The sequence below is a fragment of the Mus caroli genome, unplaced genomic scaffold, assembly GCF_978045245.1.
Source record: "Mus caroli unplaced genomic scaffold, Mus_caroli_1 scaffold_17, whole genome shotgun sequence".
NCBI classification, from domain to species: domain Eukaryota; kingdom Metazoa; phylum Chordata; class Mammalia; order Rodentia; family Muridae; genus Mus; species Mus caroli.
The window spans coordinates 47987610-48010144 of record NW_028227272.1 but is presented as its reverse complement, the minus strand read 5'-3'; the positions used below and the strand labels follow the sequence as shown (position 1 = coordinate 48010144).

The following is a 22535-nucleotide window of genomic DNA, read 5'->3' as shown; positions in this document are numbered from 1 at the left end:
TCTGTTATCAGGGAAATGCAAACTAAAACTGCTTTGAAATTTCGTATTACACCAGTCAGAATGGCCAAGGTCAATAAAAGAAATTACAGTTCATGTTGTCAGGGATTCAAAGTAGGGAACACTCATCCATTGCTGGTGGGTGTGCAAACTTGTACAACTATGGGAATCAGTGTGGCAGTTCCTCAAGACGCTGGTAATAGCTCTACCTCAAAATCTAGCTATACCACTCTTAGTCATATACACATACATAGGATGTTCATCCTACTACAAAGATACTTGCTCATCTATGTTCATCTTTATTCTGCTCATAATAGCCAAAAATATCAAACAAATATATCCACTAGCAGATGAATACTTTAAAATTATGTGGTGCATTTCCACAATATGAATTATTCAGGTGTTGTTAAAAGAAGAAATTGTGAGATTTGCAGATAAATTATCCTGTGTGAGGTAAACCAGACCAGAAAAATGTGGTATTTATTACTTTACCTGTGTACATTACCTTTGATAAGTACACTACGGTCTCTATAACTATAGAGAATAGGTATAAAGTAGGGGAATAGAAGGGAGGGAAGGTTCTCTCAAGGAAGGGGAAACAAAATATGTAGAGAGACAAGGGAGAGACTTGAGCAGGAGAAGTCAATGGAGAGGGAGTGAAAAAAGATTGAGGGAGGAAATATGAGGAGGGTCAACTAACACTAAGTACCATTTAAAAATTCTACTCAGACTCATATGTAACAGAGGATGGCCTAGTTGATCATCAATGGGAGGAGAGGCCCTAGGTCTGGTGTTCCAGTGTAGGGCCAGGAAGTGAGTGTAGGTGGGTTGGTGGAGAATGTGTCTGTCTGTGTGATAAGGAGTCTCGCCGGCGAGGACACACACACAGGACACAATCGGATCCTTCTGCAGCTTAAGCTTTAATACATCTCAAGAGATAGATGATCAGCTTCTGGGGAGGAGGAGACCCAGAACACAGGAAACCCGTCCCTTTTATAGACCACAAGAGCAGTTGGATACATATTTTACCCTGACTGGTTGCTCACTATCAGCCCAGCTGACGCCATGGGACAGGCAGGGCACAAGGAATGGAAAAATACCCCAGCACATGCGCTGACTACTTGTTTACCAGTCAGAACACCGGATATCAGCGCCATCTTGAAATGGCGATTGCAAGGGCGGCTCCCCACATGTGTCCTTATTACATGTTGGAGCACTTTCTGGGTATATGGCCAGGAGTGGTATTAGGGGGGTCCTCAGGTAGTATTATGGTGAGCAGGGGGAGGGGATGAGAGGTTTTCTGAGGGGAAACCAGGAAAGGGGACAATATTTGAATTGAAATGAAAATAAAGTAAATATCAAAAAGAAAGAAAGAAAGAAAGAAAGAAAGAAAGAAAGGAAGGAAGGAAGGAAGGAAGGAAGGAAGGAAGGAAGGAAGGAAGAAAGAAAGAAAGAAAGAAAGAAAGAAAGAAAGAAAGAAAGAAAGAAAGAAAGAAAGAAAGAAAGAAAGAAAGAGAAGAATTCTACTCCCGTCTGTTGTCGAGTTGCAGGAAGGCCAGTGCACCGCAGCCATGACAGAGCCTGATGTAAACCCAAAGGCCTATCCCCTCACAGATGCCCACCTCACCAAGCAGCTGCTGGACTTTGTTGAGCAGTCATGTGACTACGAGCAGCTTCAAAAGGAGCCAGTGAAGCCACCAAAACCCTCAACAGAGACATCTTTGGGTTCATTGTGATGGCAGCAGACACTGAGACCTTGGAGATCATCCTGTACCTCACTCCCTCTGCTGTGCGAAGACAAGAATGTGCCATATGCATTTGAGTGCTCCAAGCAGGCTTTAGGATGGGCCTGTGGCGTCTCCAGACCAGTCATCGCCTGTTTTGACCATCAAAGAAGGTCCTCAACTAAAGCAGCAGATCCAGTCCATTCAGCAGTCTATCGAAAGGCTCTTGGTGCAGGCTGTGACCTCTGCCTTTTCCTGTCTACTCCTACCTTGTTTGTCTACAATGTTGTCTGCTAGTATGTACTATTTTCAGCCAGTTTCTATAATATTGTACCATTTCTGGGAAAAAGATTCTACTCATATGGAAACCTACCTAGTTCTAACCTGGTATAGAAGCTTCTTAAAATACATACACACATGGAAGAAATCTAAATGGATTCATGAAATAATGGGGCAGAAAATGCCCCAACTACACACCTTTCACTGCCAAGTTAAATATCCTGTGCTGGGAATTGGTTATATCTAGTTAAATTTGGGGCCTAAGGGATCTCATGGGAATCCCTAAACATCTCAGGCTATTGCCGAACTTACGGGTTACTTTCCACAAATTGATGGTAAGGTTCTATTGCTGAATACATACTACATATCTCACTGAGCATGGAGTAGTTGAGCTGATTCCAGACAATGCCTCTGCTACATATGCAACTGGAGCCATGGGTCCCTCCATGTGTACTCTTTGGTTGGTGGTTAATCACTGGGAGCTCTGGGGGATCTGTTTGGTTGATATTGTTGTTCTTCCTATGGGGCTGCAAACCCCTTCCCCTTCAGCTCTTTTAGTTCTTTCTCTAACTCCTCCATTGCTAGGTTCAGCATCAGGGCCAGTTGCACATTCTCTGTGTGTTCATCCTAATGAAAGTGTTGGCACAGAGACCCATTATTCCCATGCTTGGCAACCCAGATCATCTTCTCTGTGTTTGTCAGGCTCTGGCAGAGCCTCTCAGGACACCGCTATAACAGGCTCCTGACAGCAAGCACTTTTTGGCATCCACAATAGTGTCTAGGTTTGGTGACTATATATGGGATGGATCCCTAGGTGGGGCGGTGTCTGGATGGTCTTTTCTTTAGTCTCTACTCCACTCTTTGTCCCTCCATTTCCTTTAGACACTAGGAATTCTAGGTTAATATTTTTGAGATGGGTAGGTGTTCCCATCCCCCTAACCTCCAGACATGGCCTCTACAAGTTCTCTCTGCCTTTGTTGGGTGTTTAGACTAATGGCATCCTCGTTGGTTCCTGGGAGCATCTAGCTTTTCTGGTATCTTGGGCTTTCTAGTGGCTACCCCCAGTTCCCCATTCCCTACTGCTACACATCTCTGTTCAAATTCCTGACCCTCTGGACTTCTCCCCTGTCTCCTCCCACACCTGATCCTGCCCCCCTTTCCTCCCCCTCCTCTCTCCTTCCCAGATCCCTCCCTCCCTCTACCGCTCTTGATTATTTTGTTCCCTCTTCTAAGTAGAACTTAAACTTCCACACTTTGGTCTTCCTTCTTCTTGAGCTTCATATGGTCTGTGAGTTGTATCGTGGGTATTCCGAGCTTTACAGCTAATATCCACTTATCAGTGAGTACATACCATGTGTGTTCTTTTGTGACTGGGTTACCTCATTCAGGATGATATTTTCTAGTTCCATCCATTTGCATGTGAATTTCATGAAGTTGTTGTTTTTAATAGCTGAGTAGTACTCCATTGTGTAAATGAACCACATTTTCTGTATCCATTCCTTTGTTGAGGGCCATCTGGGTTGTTTCCAGCCTCTGGTTATTATAAATAAGGCTGCTATGAATATAGGGGAGAATGTTTGGGCATATTTTGACTTACTTGTCTTTTGCTTGTATATTATGGTTTCTGATTTTGTGGTGTATGTGTGTGTGTGTTTCTGGGTTTTCCTTTTCAGTTTTTTATTCTGTTTTTTTTTTCCTTTCCCTCACTGTTTTCTAAAGAAAGAGACAAAAAAGGTATAGTGTTGGGGAGGTAAGGTAGTGGGGAGAATTTGGGAGGAATGGGAAGGGAAAAAACCATGCTCAGAATATATTGTATTACAAATTATTTTCAACAAAACAAGTGTTATATAAATAATAATATCAACCCAAAAAAGTGTGTTGGTTTCATAGCTGTCAAACATATAACCACATAATCCCTCATGTGTTCTAAGAAAATGACACAGAGAGCTTTCACATTATTCTTGTCACCAGTGTCTGACTCTTTGGTTACCTTTTTTTAATGCATATATATCCTGATTTGTGAGTTCCTTTTCTTTTCAGAGATAATCTGGCATGTTCCTTTTACTTGCTTTCACGTTAAGAATGTGTGGCCTCCCTGTGGGGATGCATTTAGCTTTAAAAAAAATCATCAAAAAGTTCTTATTAAATTCAAGAGAATTGCATTCACTTTCTTGAGAGCCATCCATGTTTAACATTTCTCAAGGACAATGAGTTCACACAGTTTCACAAAGCTGTCATGAGTGACATTTTAAAGATATTTGTCCTGATCATTTCGAACTATAAGAAAACTTTGATATTTAACCAAAATATCATCAACAGGGTCTGGTACCATTATTCAATCTTTTAGCATTTATTAACATTCTAAGCATTTGTTTCCTATTTCTCATCTATTTGGATGCATTCTTGATTATCTTTTATTTAATATATACAATTACCTCCAAAATAATCACAGCTACCATAGTCCAGATGTTAAAGGTCAAACACAGACAGAGATGAGGAGATCTACATTTGCTCAATGGACTGTTTGTTCTGTTGTTTTCTCGATACTCTTATAAACAAAGCTGGAAGAATTCATATCCCTGACTATTACCTCTGAATTGTACAAAAGCCTTACTGCCTCTCAGGGGAAAATCATGGTTTTCATTTCTTCTCCCCTTGATATTTTGACTCAAAATATGTCAGAAATGCAGTACTCGCTGTAATGGGAAGCTGTCACCACTAGTGAATCTCTTGGGGAACCAAACATTTTTTTTAATAGTTTTGAGTAAACTATTTTTAGAACTGGAAGCTACTTGGTTAAGATTGGTAGCACAGGTTTGGATTAAACCTCTAATGCCTTTCCTCTCTGCTATCAAGTCAAATTAATTTCTCTAGGCTTTTTAGTTTCCTAGAACGTTTTTCTTTCTTGCATTCTTCTATTCATTTTCCTCTTACCCTACTTCTGCAAATTCTAATTCTGGTTTGCATACTTATAAGGTTGTGTGATTGTCATTTAAAAAAGGAGTGTTCTTCAGAGCACTATTTAACATATATGAAGAATGTTGATCTTAAATGTATAATCAAAAACCAGTGAGGAGCATGAATGTGTGTGCACACACAAACACACACACACACACAAACACACACATACACACTCTTTTTTTTGTATTTACTTAAGAAAGAGAAAAGTCATAGTAAAGAAAGAAGTTCTGAGGGGTCAATATAATTCTCTTCCTTGAAGTATCATTTTTGGGATTGACAGGAACCCTATATTTCTTTCTTGCCTCACGGAAACAATCCAACTCTGACAGTGTGGGGAAAGAATACGGAATTACAGAAAAAAAAAAATAAATCCATCATCTGAAAGCAGTTGGGATATATGTGTGTTTGTGTGTGTATAACATGGTTTTGAGAATAATTACTGTTTTTGAACAGATTCTACATTGCAGCATTTTTTCTATAGTTTCTCGTTTTGAATTAGAAACTTAATATCTTTCATTCGAAACTCCAAATCAAGGAAAATGGAGAACTTTAAAAACACAGATGTTCATGACTTAACAGTTTCAACATGCACACTATTTTCAGATTATTTAGAACATTCACATTTTGCTCAGAAATCTTTGCAATGAGTCAAAGACTTGTGAATCAAGGATACTGCAACAGTTAGTGTTGATTGTCAACAGGACAGAATCTAGAATCACTTAGAGGACAGGCCTCCAGGCAGACCTGTGAAGGTCTCTGGATTCGGGTTAGGCCCTAAGAATGTCTGTGAGCAGTTATCTTGACTGGATTATTTCATCTGGGAAGACCCATTTTAACTGTGGACCTGACCATTACTTGAGCATAGATCTTGGGTTGGATAAAGAAGAGCACAGAATCTGAGTACAGGTGTTCCCTGTTCGCTGCTTGCTGATTGCAGCACAATTTGACCAGCTGCTTCAGGCTATTGCTGCCTTGACTCCTCTGCCATGCCCTATACCCCAGAATTATGAGCTAAAATAAACCATCTCTTCCATGACTTGCTTTGATCAGGGTATCTTATCACAGCAAAAGGAAAAGGACGTGAGACTGAAATTAAAATAAAGACACAAAATGTAAGCCTTTTATAAAAACTGTCATTAAGGAATCAGTGGGTATAACAATGGCCCTTCTCAGACTGTACTTAAGGAAAAGTAAGTTTAATGGATGTTTGACACTCAACTTACATGTAGTCACATTGACATAATCAGCAAGTCAAAATGTTTGTTAATTATGAAAAATCATGGATTTTATTGTTTTAAATGGTATGATACAAATATTAAAAAATATTTTTCTGTTACACATATCAGTGACTTGTTTAGAGATTAATGCATATTGTCAATTAAACACATCATTTAATACTCCATTTCTTCAAAGACAATTTTTTAATTTAAGTGTATCTTTGACATATTAGAGACTGCTGTTTCTCTCTCTTGATCTCTTAAAAAAATGAGCTATTCACCAAAAAAAATTTCTATTTTTTCAAAGAAAAATATAATTTTCAGCCCTTCACACTTAATTTTTGTTTAATAAAATAATATAATTTTGTATCTTTTATTAAATAACTATTAAGAATCTACGATATAAACATTGTGTTGGCCCTCAAGGTGCTTGTAGTTTAGTGCTATGGGAAATTAGAACATGAGGGTAGTTGAGTCTAAGTAGATGTCTTAGGTAATGTTCTATTGTTATGAAGAGACACCATGAAGCAGTCAACATATAGAAGACATCATTTCATTGGATGCTTGCTTACAGTTTTATAGAGTTTGTCCATTTTTTCATTATTCTCATGGTGGGAAGAAGACAGGCATGGCACTGGAGCAGTAGCTGACAGTTTTATATCATGATCTGAAGGCAGTGGGAAGAAAGAGGGGAAGGAAGGAAGGAAGGAAGGAAGGAAGGAAGGAAGGAAGGAAGGAAGGAAGAAGAGAGGGAGGGAGGGAGGGACGGAGGGAGGGAGGCTGGGCCTGGCATGGCTTTTGAAATCTCAACCCACCTCCAGTGATCCATCTCTTCTGACAAGGCCACACCTCTTAATTCTTCCCTAAACAGTCCACCAACTTAGAACCCAGACATTTAAACATATGAGGCTGTGGGCTATTCCCATTCCACGCCCACCTTGGATATGTCGGTAGTGGCAGGGATGGAAACAGAGCTCCACAATTTTGCCTGATGCCTCCTGAGCAGCTTTTGTCAAAGACCTCTACACAGGCAACTAGACAACTCTTAGCTTTGATGAAAAAAAAAATTAAATATAAGCCAGTATAAATCAGAGTTGGAGTTTATTTAAAAAGATTTTAATATAGATTATAGGCATAAGGTTAAAGGCAGGAGAGCTGCTCAAAAAGAAAGACACACACCCAAAGCATGGATGCGGCTTTCTCAGAGGATCATCACATTGTCACATGTTATTGTCTTTACACTCGTCACAGGTAGGAAGTTACTGTGCTCAATTGGTTGCTAAGGAATTTAAATGACATTTCAGTGTGATTCATGATCAGCACTGGACAGGATTGTATCTTATCAATTAAAACTCCAGATCACAGGGATGCAGGAAGTTACGATGTCTCCGTTTCAAACAGAATTAATAGTCTTGATTATGAGATTCCCAGAAAGTATCTTGGAGATGAATTGAGCCCAAACAAAGGTCCTAGGGTCGGGCGGGGTGACCCATGCTTTTAATCCCAGCACTTGGGAGACACAGGCAGGCAGATTTCTGAATTCAAGGCCAGCCCGGTCTACAAAGTGAGTTCCAGGACAGTCAGGGCTATACAGAGAAACCCTGCCTCAAAAAAAAACAAAAAACAAAAACAAACAGAAAAAAACAGAAAACAAAGGTCCTAGGCCTTCAGGCCTTAAATTTGCTTCGTGGTTATTTTCACAGGAAGTATCTGCTTATAAAAGGATTATCATCTTTATGTTGGCATGTTGGGGGTTAGTCCGGCGCTGCTTTGTATTCGAATGCTATATACTGGCTCCCAATATTTGGTTGCAGTCTAGACAAACACTTTCTCAAGTACACCAAATGATGTGTAAACTTTGCTCCGTTTTACTCTGACAGCAAACTACTGGGGAGAATAGAGATCGGTGAGGCTCTGGTTCCTGGGGTGGGAGGTCGCAGGTAGGGACCAGGAGAGAGGAGAGAGAGAAGGAGGAAGAAGATGGAAAAAGCATGGGTCTCCATTAGACTAGATGGACCAGGAGCACATGGCTGAGAGAATGCACCTTGAGAACAGTCTGGTGGAGCAAAGCACACTGGGTAAGACTCAGGAAGTATCACGTGGTTTATGACTGGAACGTAAATTAGAAGAGCATAAAATCCACCCAATTTGGCTTACAGTTTGTAAATGAAATTCCAGGTTTTTGTGTCTTTTATACAGCCTACCTAGAATATACAATTCCTTTTACTTTGGCAACTTCCCCAGGAAACATTGTCGTTTTTGCTGGAATACCTACTTCTAAGATAGGGAACGGCTTCAACCAGACTTTAGAGGGAGGGGACTCCTGTTTGTTACAAAATGTATTACAGGACATTTAACCTGAACTCACGGGAGAGGACAGGAACCTACAAGAGAACAGCAGTTAGATAAGAAGCTGAGAAAATCAACTTCCAGGCAGGGAATCACACTAACTGCATGTGGAAGAGTCCCGAGAAGGAGGAAGCACACCCTAGGATATAAAGAGCAACTGCGAGGCAGGTTGAAGGGGAAGCCAAGAGCCTCTATAACTCAGTGTGCAGGAACTTTATACCTTGTTTTGAAAGTACTTTCATTTCATCCAAACATCCATAAAGAGACTATGGGGCTTTGGGTAGGTGTGGGGTGATTCTGTTTTCTGTTTACAAAGGACGGATGAGGATGCTTAGAGGCCATTAGCCTAGCTGCCATGTGGAGAATGGCTTAAAGGGGAGCCATCCTAGAGTACAGGCTGTTTGTAGTCTGATGTCAAAATCTATGGAACTGAAAAAAGAGTGGCCCACGTTGAGGACTGTCTGTGCAAGTGGGAGGGTAATTATAAGGGCATTGAAGTTAATTTAATTTGTACATTTATTTATTTGGGGAGATAAAAATTCACACGTGACTCTTCCTTTCACTTTGGCAGAGGTCATAGGAATGTGGCATTAATAAATGGTGCAAAGGTTGGAGCACAGTAAAATTTGAGATGTCTTCCAGTAATTTGTGTAAAAATTCAATCACCTAATAAAACTTGTAACAGACATTTCTAGCTTCCCCCTTGAGAATGATCCCAACTGTCAAGAAAAAAAAAAAAAAGCCTAAGTAGTCTCAGTAATTAAAAAGGGGATGGTATTAAATTGGAAAGGAGTATTAAAAAGAAATAGCCACACATTCAAGTAATAAAAACAAGACAAGATAGAATTACAGAATCCAAAAAGAGCAAATGCTATATTTGATAAACAAAGCAATGGTACCCAAAAGACATTCATGTTCCAATACCCAATACAAAAGTGCATAATACATTGTATGACAAAGGAACTTTGTGAGTACACTTAAGTTAGAGATCCTGAGATGTGATATTTTACTAGACTGTTACATGGATGTGGTGGTTTGAATGAGACATGTCACCAATGGCTTTCAGTAACTGAACCTTTGGCTCTTAGGTGGTGATACTATTTGAGGAGGCTTAAGAGGTAATGCAGCCTTGCTGGAAGAAATACATCATTGAGAGTTGCTTGGTCGTCAATAAGCTTGCCCAATTGTCAGTTTGCTCTCTGATTTGTCTTTGCCCCTAAAAATTACTGATTTCTCAGCTTCCAACTCAGGTTGCCATGCTCTTTCCTCAACTTATCCATGAGTCAACATATTCTTTCTTCCGTGAATCCCTCTTAGTGATTGTGTTTTATCACAGCAACAGAAAAGCAACTAACACAGAAAATGCAGAATGAATAGTGACAATGGTTCTTTAGAGAGTGATAGAAAAGCCAGAGTCAAATAAGAGATGGAGTAAACAATGGGGAAAAAAACCATGTGACTGTGGGAGAGAGACAGAAAACACACGCACACAGGCACACACATACACATGCAAACACACAAGTGCAGGGAAAGAGAAAGATGACTGCAAGTCATACAGAAAACCTGTAGCGGCAAGAAAAGGATTTTCCTCTAGAGCAGTGGTTCCTAATGCTATGACTCTACAATTTTTCATATTGTGGAAACCCTCAACCATAGAATTACTCTGTTACTACTTTATAATGTACTGCTACTACTATTTTGCTACTTTTATCATAATGCTATATAACCTAATAGAACAATCATAGTGTAAATATCTGTAGGCAGAATATCTGATATGTGACCCCATAGGGGTCATAACAGACAGATTGAGACCCTCTGCTCTAGAGAGAAGGATCTCTGCCCCGACAATCCATTTCATCTTCCAGCCTCCAGGACTGAGAGAGAAAAAAAAAATCACTCTCTTGTTTGAAACCACAAATGCTGTGGTAACTCATTATAACAGCAAAGAGAAAATAATGTTCGAAGAGGCTTAACGTTTGCAGCATAGAATTTATTAATAAAAGAGATTTAATTAAGAAGAAGTAATGACTTATGTGTATTCTCCTTTGATATCTCTCTCTCCATGGTATTACAAGCTGCTGGCATTTCAGCTCAAATTATGACATTTCTGAGGTGAAATGAAAACTCTATCATTTCTTGGTCTCCTGACTGGTTACCTCTTCCAACATTCAGAGTCCTTTTGTGATCATATTATATATAAGGTTCTGGGATTTTAGCTCTGCTTGGTGGAATGAAGTGAAGAAAATTTACCAAAGTGATTTTTAAGTGTATCATTTATTCCTTACGAGATTGCTTCTCAGGAAAAATAGTCTTAGCTTGATCCAATCCAAAGTTTTATTTACCAGGAAATTATTTTCTTACAAAAACTTACTTACACTGTCTGGAAACACCTATTCATTGCCTATAGAATACAATGTGAAAATACCCTGAATGCTTTCATGCTAAACTTACCTTACCAATCACTTTTGTGCCCATAGTTTCTTCTTCTATCTGATAGTTACTATCACCCAAACCAAGCATATCCTATATCCCAATGCTTTTAAGAAAGATGGAAAATCTAATATTAAATCATATGAAATATTATGACTTTTCTGACTCTAAGGATACATTTCTTCATTAAATAGCTAATGGAAATAAATAAAAGATACCAGAGGTCTTATGACTGAAATCACATACAGATCTTCAGCAATGTCCTCACCATCAATTGCTGTGAGATCTTCACTTCGGGCTCTGCAGCTAGACTGTGATTGAGACAAAAACTGTGAAGCATGACTAATAAACATCTGCCATGATTCTAAGATGATTCAGTGACCTACCAGAAACTAAGTACTTCATGCCTTAGGCATAAGGAAATTCAAATAAGAATCGTACAGCATACTAACCCAATTCCCTATTTGTATTAAAATATTTTTAGAAAGAAAACGTAATTTAGCTTTCTCAATCCTCTCGGCATTGAGAAACAAAACATCCTGTGACTAACAATAGAATCTCTGCTGCATTTGCTGTACCATCTTGCAGCATTTAGATAACCGTGGCAGAGCTGTGTAATGAGATACTGCTAACAGTTATTACTTGGAAAAGTACATTACAAATATTAAAATCACATACATTTTGATCTTGCTGCTGAAACCTGAAAGTTTCAAGCTGGAAATGGTGACTCATACCTATAATTTTAATGTGAAGGATGCTGAGAAATGAGGATTATCATGAATTTTTAGCCAGAAGTCTGAACTATGAAGTGAGACTCTGTGTCAAAAAATATCTATAAAATAGAAAAATAAACATATTTACTGTAAAATACATTATCTCTACACAATTATATATATATATGTATATATATTATATATATAATAGATATCAACATAGAAATAGATATATGTGCATATGATTTGGGTAAAATTATTTTGTGACAATGAAAAAATATTTTGTACTATTTAGTATATATGTTTAAATTTATAGACCTAACCCAAAACCAGGTAGAAGTTTGAGGTAGTAAATTGACCAAAGCGAAAGGGGAAAACATAGATGGCTTTATAGCTTGGACCTAGGCTACAATTGCATTCTTGGTGCAACTGTGGAAAATGGTTGAAGATATAATAGAGAGAACTTATTAAAATCATATTCACATGAAGCTACTCATTGGAGATGTCAGCATTTAACTTCAAACTGACGTCTTAAACCAAGCCATTCTCTGTCCTATGGTTCAAATGTGCTTAAATTATGTGTCTCCTTAAGGTACCTATGCTAAAGGCTTGGTCCCCAAGTGACAGGATACAATTTATAACCTCTGTAGGTGGAATCTTATTGTACATTCATAGGTCATAGGTAGAATGTCCTCAAAAAGAAATGCAGGCCTTCTCATCCTCTTCATCACTCTACCAAAGTCCCTAATATGATTCTTTGATGCCTTAGAAATTCCTGTCCTACATGTCTTCATTGGCCACCTAGTGACCCACCATCATTGGGAGCCAGTGCAGATGACAATTCTTTGAACCTCCAAATCTGTATGTCACATGTGCCTTTCCTCTTCATGAAATTGTTGCTTCAGGTGCTTATCATAATGACAAAAATCTGAAATATGATGTTTGATATATCAAAAGCCCTTCTTTAAAAAGGGAAAATTAATTGCTGTTATTGATCCTTCTTTAAAAAGGAAATCTAGGAATGGCCACAAGAAGTCTAGATCGTCAGAATGAAAACAGAGAGAGAAAACAATCTTAACGTAGAATGCAAAAGAAAGCTCAGACCTGTGCTTAAAAAGAGCTAGTGCTGCAAAACACTAAGCCAAACAAAAGAAAACAAACAAGAGTAAATAGTTAACACAGACTGAGTCTCCTCATTTGTTTTCTTTTGCTGAAGATAAACATTACCAAAAACAAGTTGGGGAGAAAAGAGTTGATTTGGTTAATAGTATACAGTCATCAAGAAAAACCAAGGCAAAACTCCAGCAGCGAGCTGAAGGTAGAAACTAAAGCAGAGATCATTGAGGAATAGAACTTACAGACTGTCCCTTCTTGGTTGCTTTCTTATACAACTGGAGCCCAACTCTGTGGGCTTGCTACCACCTGCAGAGGCTGGACCCTCCCACTTTAATTATTAATCAAAAAAATTACCCATCGACATTTCTATAAGCCAATCTGATGAAAGCAATTACTCAAGTGATTTTTTCCTCTTTCAGAATGACTCTAGTTTCTGTCAAATTGACAAAAACTAATCAACAATTAAACAAGATGGAAACTGAGTATTAACTATCAGTAACCACTTCAGGGGACAATCATTTTGGGAGTAATTTCCTGACTCGCAATATAAATATATATAAATATAACATCTGTTTCAAGACGTATTTTATATGACATGAAATAAAAATAAACCAGTTGGAGTATGGGTATTGAGTTAGTCACTAAAGAGCTTGCCACACAAGCATGAAGACTTGAGTTTAGATCAGTAGCACTCCTATGGCACAAAATATAAAGAAATTACTTAGTGGGCACAATGTTCTTTATAAACATGAGGGATGGCATTTTTATTTCCAGAACCCACATAAAGCTAGATGCAATGTAATCCCTATGTGCCTTTGGTGAAATGAGGTAAAGACAGAAGAATGGCCCTCCCCAAGCCCTGAGGATCAACCAGCCTGCTGTTTCATGAACAAAGTTCAAGGTAAGGACCAGCATCCCAGGATTGCCTTCCATGTGCACATCGGCACATCCACATTCTCAACATGAACATTCATACACAGGGATATGCACACACAAAATCAAGACACACACAGAGTCATGCACACACAACCAGAGAAACGACAATCCACTCCTATAACTACAAGACTGCGAGGCAGAGACAAAACTAGAAAAACCATAAATTATATTAGTTCACAATTGTACTGGCTGGTTTTGTATGTCAACTTGACACAGCTGGAGTTATCACAGAGAAAGGAGCTTCAGTTGAGGAAATGCCTCCATGAGATCCAACTGTAAGGCATTTTCTCAATTAGTGATCAAGGGGGAAAGGCCCCTTGTGGGTGGGACCATCTCTGGGCTGGTAGTCTTGGTTCTATAAGAGAGAAGGCTGAGCAAGCCAGGGGAGGCAAGCCAGTAAAGAACATCCCTCCATGGCCTCTGCATCAGCTCCTGCTTTCTGACCTGCTTGAGTTCCAGTCCTGACTTCCTTTGGTGATGAACAGCAGTATGGAAGTGTAAGCTGAATAAACCCTTTCCTCCCCAACTTGCTTCTTGGTCATGATGTTTGTGCAGGAATAGAAACCCTGACTAAGACAAATTGGTACCAGGAGTGGGGTATTCCTGTGACAACCTGACCATGTTTTGGGGAGGACTGTGGAAGGACTTTGGAACTTTGGGCTTGAAGATCCATTCATTGTTAAGAGCTCTGTCAGATGTTGTGTAGGAGCTTGGAAGATAATGTTGAGAACAGTGCAGAAGATGGAGGTCTGGTTTGTGAAATTTCAGAGGGAAAATTAAAGACTCTTTTCAGGGCCATTGCTGTTTTGGTTGTGAAGATTTTGTAATTCTGGTTAGCTGGGGCTGAAGAATCAGCTGTGATTAACAAGATACCAGAACTACTAAAGCAAAAACTTTGCATTACTGGGACTATTGATGCTGGTTAGCTGGAACTAAGAAATTAGCAATGATTAAGAAGAGACCAGCATCGTTGAGGTGACATCTTCTGGGAAGTGTTTTCTGAAAGCACAAAGAGGCTGTGTTCCAGAGATAGGCAAGGTTGTACTCCTTCTGCAGCGGGACTTGGTAATGTGTAAGGGTCACCCAGGTGATACTGGTTTTGAAGGCATGAAGGGGTCACATAGAGCAGCTGAGGCTCGGCACTGTGAGAGGCCATGGAAGGCCATTGGTGAAGGTGCAGCCTCAGTTGCAATTGAAGGCCCAGGACTGAAGGGGTCATGCAGTGTTTTGGAGATGCCAGTACCATGAGATGACCACCAAGAGCAGCAGCAGCAGTGGAGTACAGGCATCTGGAGCCCAGAGGATGACGTGTGTGCTACAAAGGGCATGGCTGGAGAAGTGACCCAAGCCCTTGGAGGAGCCCAGAAGATCGTGAGTTGGATCCCAGACATTGGACGGTTGGAGATTGATTTTTGCTTTGATTGTGACTGTGCCCTGATATTTTCCCTCTTGAAGGAAGAAACTGTTTTAATGGAGCCCACAGTTAAGAGACTTTTAATTGTAAAAAGACTTTGGATTTTAAAAGAGATGGATATTTTAAAGAGATTGAAATTTTAAGAATATGTAAAGACTGTGGGACTTTTAAAGTTATTTAGACCTTGGGGATAAATAAGAATGTAAGGGTTGAGGCTTACTAGTGATGTGTTCGTGTGTCAAGTTGACAAGGGGTCAATTGTACTGGCTGGTTTTGTGTGTCAACTTGACACAGCTGGAGTTATCACAGAGAAAGGAGCTTCAGTTGAGGAAATGCCTCCATGAGAACCAACTGTAAGGAATTTTCTCAATTAGTGATCAAGGGGGAAAGGCCCCTTGTGGGTGGGACCATCTCTGGGCTGGTAGTCTTGGTTCTATAAGAGAGCAGGCTGAGCAAGCCAGGGGAGGCAAGCCAGTAAAGAACATCAATGGAATAAAACCAGAAATCAACAGGAAGAAACAGTGCAGAAATTATACAAAAGTAGAGAGAATGTACTAAATCCTTTTAAGTAATCAGTGAGTTACCCATGAAAAGTCCCCAGATTTTAATACACAACTTACCAGAAAACAAGACATATAATGAAAATTGTTTTACCTATAGCTATTCTGCTAAATGGACACATTACAGAATTGCCAGGAGTGATGCCCCTGGCTGGGTCCTTTCTGGAAGGCAGCCAATTGGGTGGACTATTGGCAGGGCCAAGACTTGGTCTTGCAAGAATAAAGGTTGCTTATTACAAAATAACATCTTGTCTCTAAGTTACTCTGAGGCCAGGAGCAGCAGGCCTCTGGCAATTAACTCTCAATTGTAAAACAAGGGATTAAGAAAAAGATTAGCTTTAAAGGCTCTTTTCTCTATTGCCCAGAGCCTCACCTCTCACTGGCCAGTCAATGCTTAGAGCAATTAACTTCTATTCAATTAGGAAAAGAGTCATACCCACAGAAAGAAAAACTCTTACAAAAGCAAATGTACATAGAAACACATATACATTCATACACACATTCACCTTTTCGTTGAACAATCTTATCACATCAATTTACACACACACAGATGCACTCACACAAACCTCTACTTACATATGCATATATATGCAACTGCCAGTACAGAAAGAATTCACTCATTCTGGATGAAAAATAAGCTTCAACCTTTATTGCAAAGAGAAAGAAAAAGCTTCTACCTTTCTATTGCTAAATGAGAAAAACCGAAGTCCATTAGGAAAACCTCCTGTCCTTATCAGTATGAAGAAGCAAGTCTGACTGTTAAGAAAAGCCTGTGTCCTGGTGAGAAGGAGCCTCCCTGTTGCTCTCTGCTCTCTCTGCAGCTCTTTGTTCCACCTTACCTCTCCTTTCCCCAGCTCTTCAGCTCATTGGCTCTGTTAGATTCTTCTTTGTCTCTTCTCTTTCTCCTTAGCTCTATTATAGTCTCCTACATTCTGCTGTCTCTTCTGCTTCTATCTTGTTTCTATTCTGCATTTCTTCTTTTCTTCTTCTGCCTCTTTAATGTCATCGTTCCTCGTTTTTATACTCTTTTAGGATATTCATTAGATATTCTAAGCATCTTTTTTTTCCTCAAATGTTCCCAAAAATTCAAACATAAATTCAAATCTTAGACTGAATAAAAAGTAGCAATAGAGATGTTTACATGTGTTTCCACTCACAGGCAAATGGATGGACCTAGAAAATATCATCCTGACTGAGGTAACCCAGACACAAAAGAACATACATGGTATGTACTCACTAATAAGTGGATACTAACCCAAAAGCTTACAATGAATATGATACAACCTACAGACCTTAGGGAGTGTTTTAGGAAGGAAGACCAGTGGGTGGACGCTTCAGTCCTGCGTTGAAGGGGGAACAGGGTGATAGTGGGAGACAGAAGGAGAGACGGACAAGGGAGGGAGAAAGGAGGAGGAGGAAATAAGAGTGGCAGTATCAGAATATGGGGGAGACATGAAAGAGGTACAGAAGATCAGGAAATCAAATAAAAAGAGGTAGCAGTGGGGGAGGAGGGGAGGAACTGGGCTTAGCCACTGCAAGGTCCCAAACACCTGAGAAACATGAGGCTCCCAGTACCCAGTGGGATTGACTTTAGCTGTAATGCACAGAGAAGGGGGGTCATAGAACCTGTGGAGACCACCTCCAGTAGATAGGCACAGCCTCTGGTAGAGGGATGCAGCCATCCACCCACCTCAAAGTTGGTTTTTTGTTTGTTTGTTGTTTTTTCTTTTCTCCCCCAGAAATGTTCCTGTCCAAAGGAAGAACGGAGACAAAAAAAAAAAAAAAAAAAGAATAGAAAAGGAAGAGACTGAAAGAAGGGCTATCCGAGGACTGCCTCATCAGAGGGATCCATTATATATTCAGACACCAAACCCAATACTCTTACGGAAGTCAAGAAGTGCTCGTCGACAGCCGGGCATGGTGGCCCACGCCTTTAATCCCAGCACTTGGGAGGCAGAGGCAGGTGGATTTCTGAATTCGAGGCCAGCCTGGTTGGTCTACAAAGTGAGTTCCAGGACAGCCAGAGCGATAGAGAGAAACCCTGTCTCGAAAACCAAAAAAAAAAAAAAAAAGAAGAAGAAGAAGAAGTGCTTGTTGACAGCTCCATCAGGCTGAACTCATGAAACCTGGTGGGGGAGCTGGCAGAAGGACTGGAGGAGCAGAGGAGGATTACAACCCCATTGGAAGAACACCCAGTTCTCCCAGAAACTAGACCACCAACCAAGGAGTGTACCTGGAGAGATCCATTGCTCCAGATACATATGTAGCAGAGGATGGCCTTGCGGGACGGCAACGGGAGGGGAAGTCCTCCTCCGTCCCAGAGAGGTTTGATGCCCCCAGAGTAAGGGGATGCTGGAGCGGAGAGTGTGGGTGGATGGGGGGACACTCTCATATAAGCAAAAGGGAGATGGGAGGGCAGATGTCGGATCTGAGCATGGTGGAGGGGTAACCTGGGAAGTGGAATATTATGGGATGAGGGGTTGGTGGAGGGGGTAACCAGGAAGTTAACATTTAAGATGTAAACGAATGGAATGATTAATAATAATAAAAGAAATATAAAGACTAGCTATCTAATGAAATATTCTATTCATTATCTGCCACTAGCTCCACAGGTTCATTGCAAGTTTAAAACTATAATTCTTAGATTTCAGTTAGCAAATCATCTGCCTAGTGTTTCATTAGCATTGAAGTTTTGTATAGAGAAATTCAATCAATATTTTAACTTCTGTCCTTGCACCTATAATAAACTATTCATTCCCGGTTTATGGCCTTTAGTTATCAGATAATAGTTTTACAACTAGCCCAGAAAGGAACTTTAGACTATAAATCTGCTACATGCCTGTTTTCTATCTTAGTGCAATTAACTCATGACATGTGAAGACTTGCAGAACCTTAATTGCAGCCCTTTGTATAAATGGTTCAACAATTACTAGTATAAACTTAGAAAATCTATAGAGTTGTTATAAGGAATTAAAAATCATCTATTTGTCTACATAGCATCTCTACAAAACAGTACATCTTCATTGACCTGCAGGAAATCTTAATTAATTTAATAATGACAAGAAAGGCATATCAATAGCAAGAATCACTCCTGAGATGAAGTGATTCCAAGAGCTCCTTGCTTCCGAGAGCTCATCCATCACAGACCATGCAAAAATGGTAGACAACTTCAGGAAAGTCATCTGCTAACCTTTACCCTTTCCTAGATGGCTTCTGACACAAAATCAGCCTCTGGATTTGTACCTGTGACCCCATAGACGACTGCAGGTCTTAAACCTGACCAGATTCTTGTGTGCAATGGATGATGATGAACTGAATAATTCATAGCTGGCCAAAGTGCAGAGAATAAATGTCCATAGAGTGATCAGCCACATACAGAACATCTATACCTTGCCACCAACACAACCCTCCAAAGTTCAATAAACATCTCCAAAGATGGGATGGAGAGGTTGACAGAGCCAGTGGTTGGGGTGGGCTGGAGCAAGACAATGTCTTCTGGAATTGACAGGAGGGTTGCACTCATGAAATCACAGCAGATGTGGCTACCTGCATAAAATAAATCCAATTAGTGTTCACTCCGCATAGGGGAGGAACTCAGCAGACCAACTTCTAATGAGTATGACCTTTAGAAGGTAGATGATACTCCAGTGTATAGGCCCACATACAGCAGTATATAGTCACCACAAATTCAACTTGCTGAATTATTTTTTAAAAGAAAGAAAGAAGAGGAAAGAAAAGGAAAGGAAAGGAAAGGAAATAAGGAAGGAAGGAAGGAAGGAAGGAAGGAAGGAAGGAAGGAAGGAAGGAAGGAAGGGGAAGGGAAGGGAAGGAAGGAAGAGGAGAGAAGAGAAGAGAAGAGAAGAGAAGAGAAGAGAAGAGAAGAGAAGAGAAGAGAAGAGAAGAGAAGAGAAGAGAAGAGAAGAGAGAAAGAACACAAGGAAGAAGATTATAGATATGGGAATAGTTAAGTGGAGGAATGGGGCCTACTCTAGTCAAAAATATATTCTTCTCAGAAGACCTACAAGGACATATTGCTGTCCTATCTTCCTCCTTCAACTACTTGGAGCCTTAGGCTATGTTTGTATCTTTCCTTGCCTGGATTCATAGACAGAATCCTAGCATAACTGTTCTCTAAAAGGCTCCACCCAACAGCTGACTGAAACACATGCAGAGAACCACAACCAAACATTAGATGGAACTCAGGGAGTCTGTGGAAGAATTGGGAGAATGATTGAACCTAGAGGTGATAGGGACTCCACAAGAAAACCAACAGAGGCAACTAACCTGGACCCCTAGAGGCTCCCAGAGGCTGAACAAACAAGCAAAGAGAATGCAAGGGCTCTACTTGGACTCTGTGCACATATGTAGTAAACATGCAGCTTTGTCTTCATACAGATTACCCAACAACTGGAGCAGTGGTTATCCGAAATCTCTTGCCATTCTATGTATCTTGTTCTCCTAACTGGGCAGTCTTGTCTGGTATCAGTGAGAGAGGGTATGCCTATTCCTGCAGTGACTTAAGGTGCCAGAGTGGAATGGTTAAATAAATTAAGAGAAAAAAATAATAAAAATTTCAAATGATGGAGGAAAGAGAGGGGGGAAGGAGGGAGAGAGAAAGGAGGGAGGGGAGAGGAAGAAGTGGAGGAAGAAGAGGAAGAGGAGAGGGAGAGGGGTAGGGGAAGGGAAAGGAGGAGGAGGAGAAAGAAGGGGAAGGAGAAGGGGAAGGAGAAGGGGAAGGGGAAGAAGGGGAAAAAGAAGGGAAAGAAGGGGAAGAAGGGGAAGAAGGGGAAGAAGGGGAGGAAGAAGAAGAAGAAGAAGAAGAAGAAGAAGAAGAAGAAGAAGAAGAAGAAGAAGAAGAAGAAGAAGAAGAAGAAGAAGAAGAAGAAGAAGAAGAAGAAGAAGAAGAAGAAGAGGAGGAGGAGGAAGGGGAAGAGGGGGAAGAAGAAGGGGAAGAAGAAAAGGAAGAAGAAGGGGAAGAAGAAGGGGAAGAAGAAGGGGAAGAAGAAGGAGGAGAAGGAGAAGGAGAAGGAGAAGGAGAAGGAGGAGGAGGAGGAGGAGGAGGAGGAGGAGGAGAAGGAGAAGGAGAAGGAGAAGGAGAAGGAGAAGGAGAAGAAGAAGAAGAAGAAGAAGAAGAAGAAGAAGAAGAAGAAGAAGAAGAAGAAGAAGAAGAAGAAGAAGAAGAAGAAGAAGAAGAAGAAGAGGAGGAGGAGGAGGAAGGGGAAGAGGGGGAAGAAGAAGGGGAAGAAGAAAAGGAAGAAGAAGGGGAAGAAGAAGGGGAAGAAGAAGGGGAAGAAGAAGGAGGAGAAGGAGAAGGAGAAGGAGAAGGAGGAGGAGGAGGAGGAGGAGGAGGAGGAGGAGGAGGAGGAGGAGGAGGAGGAGGAGGAGGAGGAGGAGAAGGAGAAGGAGAAGGAGAAGGAGAAGGAGAAGGAGAAGAAGAAGAAGAAGAAGAAGAAGAAGAAGAAGAAGAAGAAGAAGAAGAAGAAGAAGAAGAAGAAGAAGAAGAAGAAGAAGAAGAAGAAGAAGAAGAAGAAGAAGAAGAAGAAGAAGAAGAAGAAGAAGAAGAAGAAGAAGAAGAAGAAGAAGAAGAAGAAGGGGGCTGGTGAGATGGCTCAGTGGGTAAGAGCACCCGACTGCTCTTCCGAAGGTCCAGAGTTCAAATCCCAGCAACCACATGGTGGCTCACAACCATCCGTAACGAGATCTGGCGCCCTCTTCTGGAGTGTCTGAAGACAGCTACAGTGTACTTACATATAATAAATAAATAAATCTTTAAAAAAAAAAAAAGAAGAAGAAGAAGACGACGACGACGACGACGATGTCGTCCTTGGTTCAAGATAAAATTTCTTACTGAAATATTAAGTTAATTTGCTAAAACCTGCTGAAGCACAATTGAAATAATAGTCTATAGCAAATGTTACTGATGAGATATTGGAAGTATTTTTCCTCAGCTAAATGTTAGAATTTCTAAATCATGATATAAAACCAGAAGAAAAGGGTAAAAGATATAGGATGTAAAAGGAACGAATATTTATTATTTACAGATATTAAGACTGAGAAGACCCAAATGACCTACCTAAAAGTCTAAGGAGCTGACAAAATTATATCTAGATTGAATTTTTAAGGTTAATATGAAAAACTATTGTGATTTTATGCTTTGTCGATAAACAGGAGGGAAAGCTTGTAAAATAGTATATTTATGCAACCAACAAATGTAAGGTTCCTAGGAAAAGTTCTTATATTACAAATGTCACACAAAGAATGTGCAATTATTATAAAGGTCATGTAGGCAATAAACTAGTGAGGACACAGCCCCCATTTTCTTCCTATTAGCAGATGCTGCATTCCTAGTCAAAATCACTATAAGATTTGATTTAAAATTTGATAAACTTTTCTAAAATGTTTATAGATGATCAGAGAGGAGGTGTACCCAAGGCACCAATGAAGAAAAAGAATTCAGCAGAGAATGTGCTGCTGGATCTGTTACACTGGATCTGTTGGATGTGGGCTGTTCCTCAAAGATTCACTTGCTAGAATTCTGCACACCTTTAGTGCAGTAGCAGAACCTTCAAAATGAAGTCAAAGGCAATCTTAGGTCATGAGGTTCGCAGCTGCATGAGGAGTAATGTTGTTTTGTGGAAGCGGGCATTTCTGGAATAGTCGTCGTGATAGGTTCTGTAAAGCAAGGACACCCAGGTGTTTGGCCCTGTGCTTATAGCTGGTTCATTTAACAGTTCCCAAATACGTTGTTGCATAGCCAAGGAGCTCTTGCCAAAGTAACAGCAATGGGCCATTTAGATTTTCTAGTCACCAGAATTGAGGGTCAAATAAATGTCTTTCCT

At 40.2% G+C, this 22535-nt stretch overlaps 1 pseudogene; it reads left to right on the top strand.

Moving 5' to 3' along the window:
- Positions 1–1568: 1568 nt before the first annotated feature.
- LOC110311320 (NHP2-like protein 1 pseudogene) lies at positions 1569–22227 on the top strand (annotated as a pseudogene).
- Positions 22228–22535: the final 308 nt, after the last annotated feature.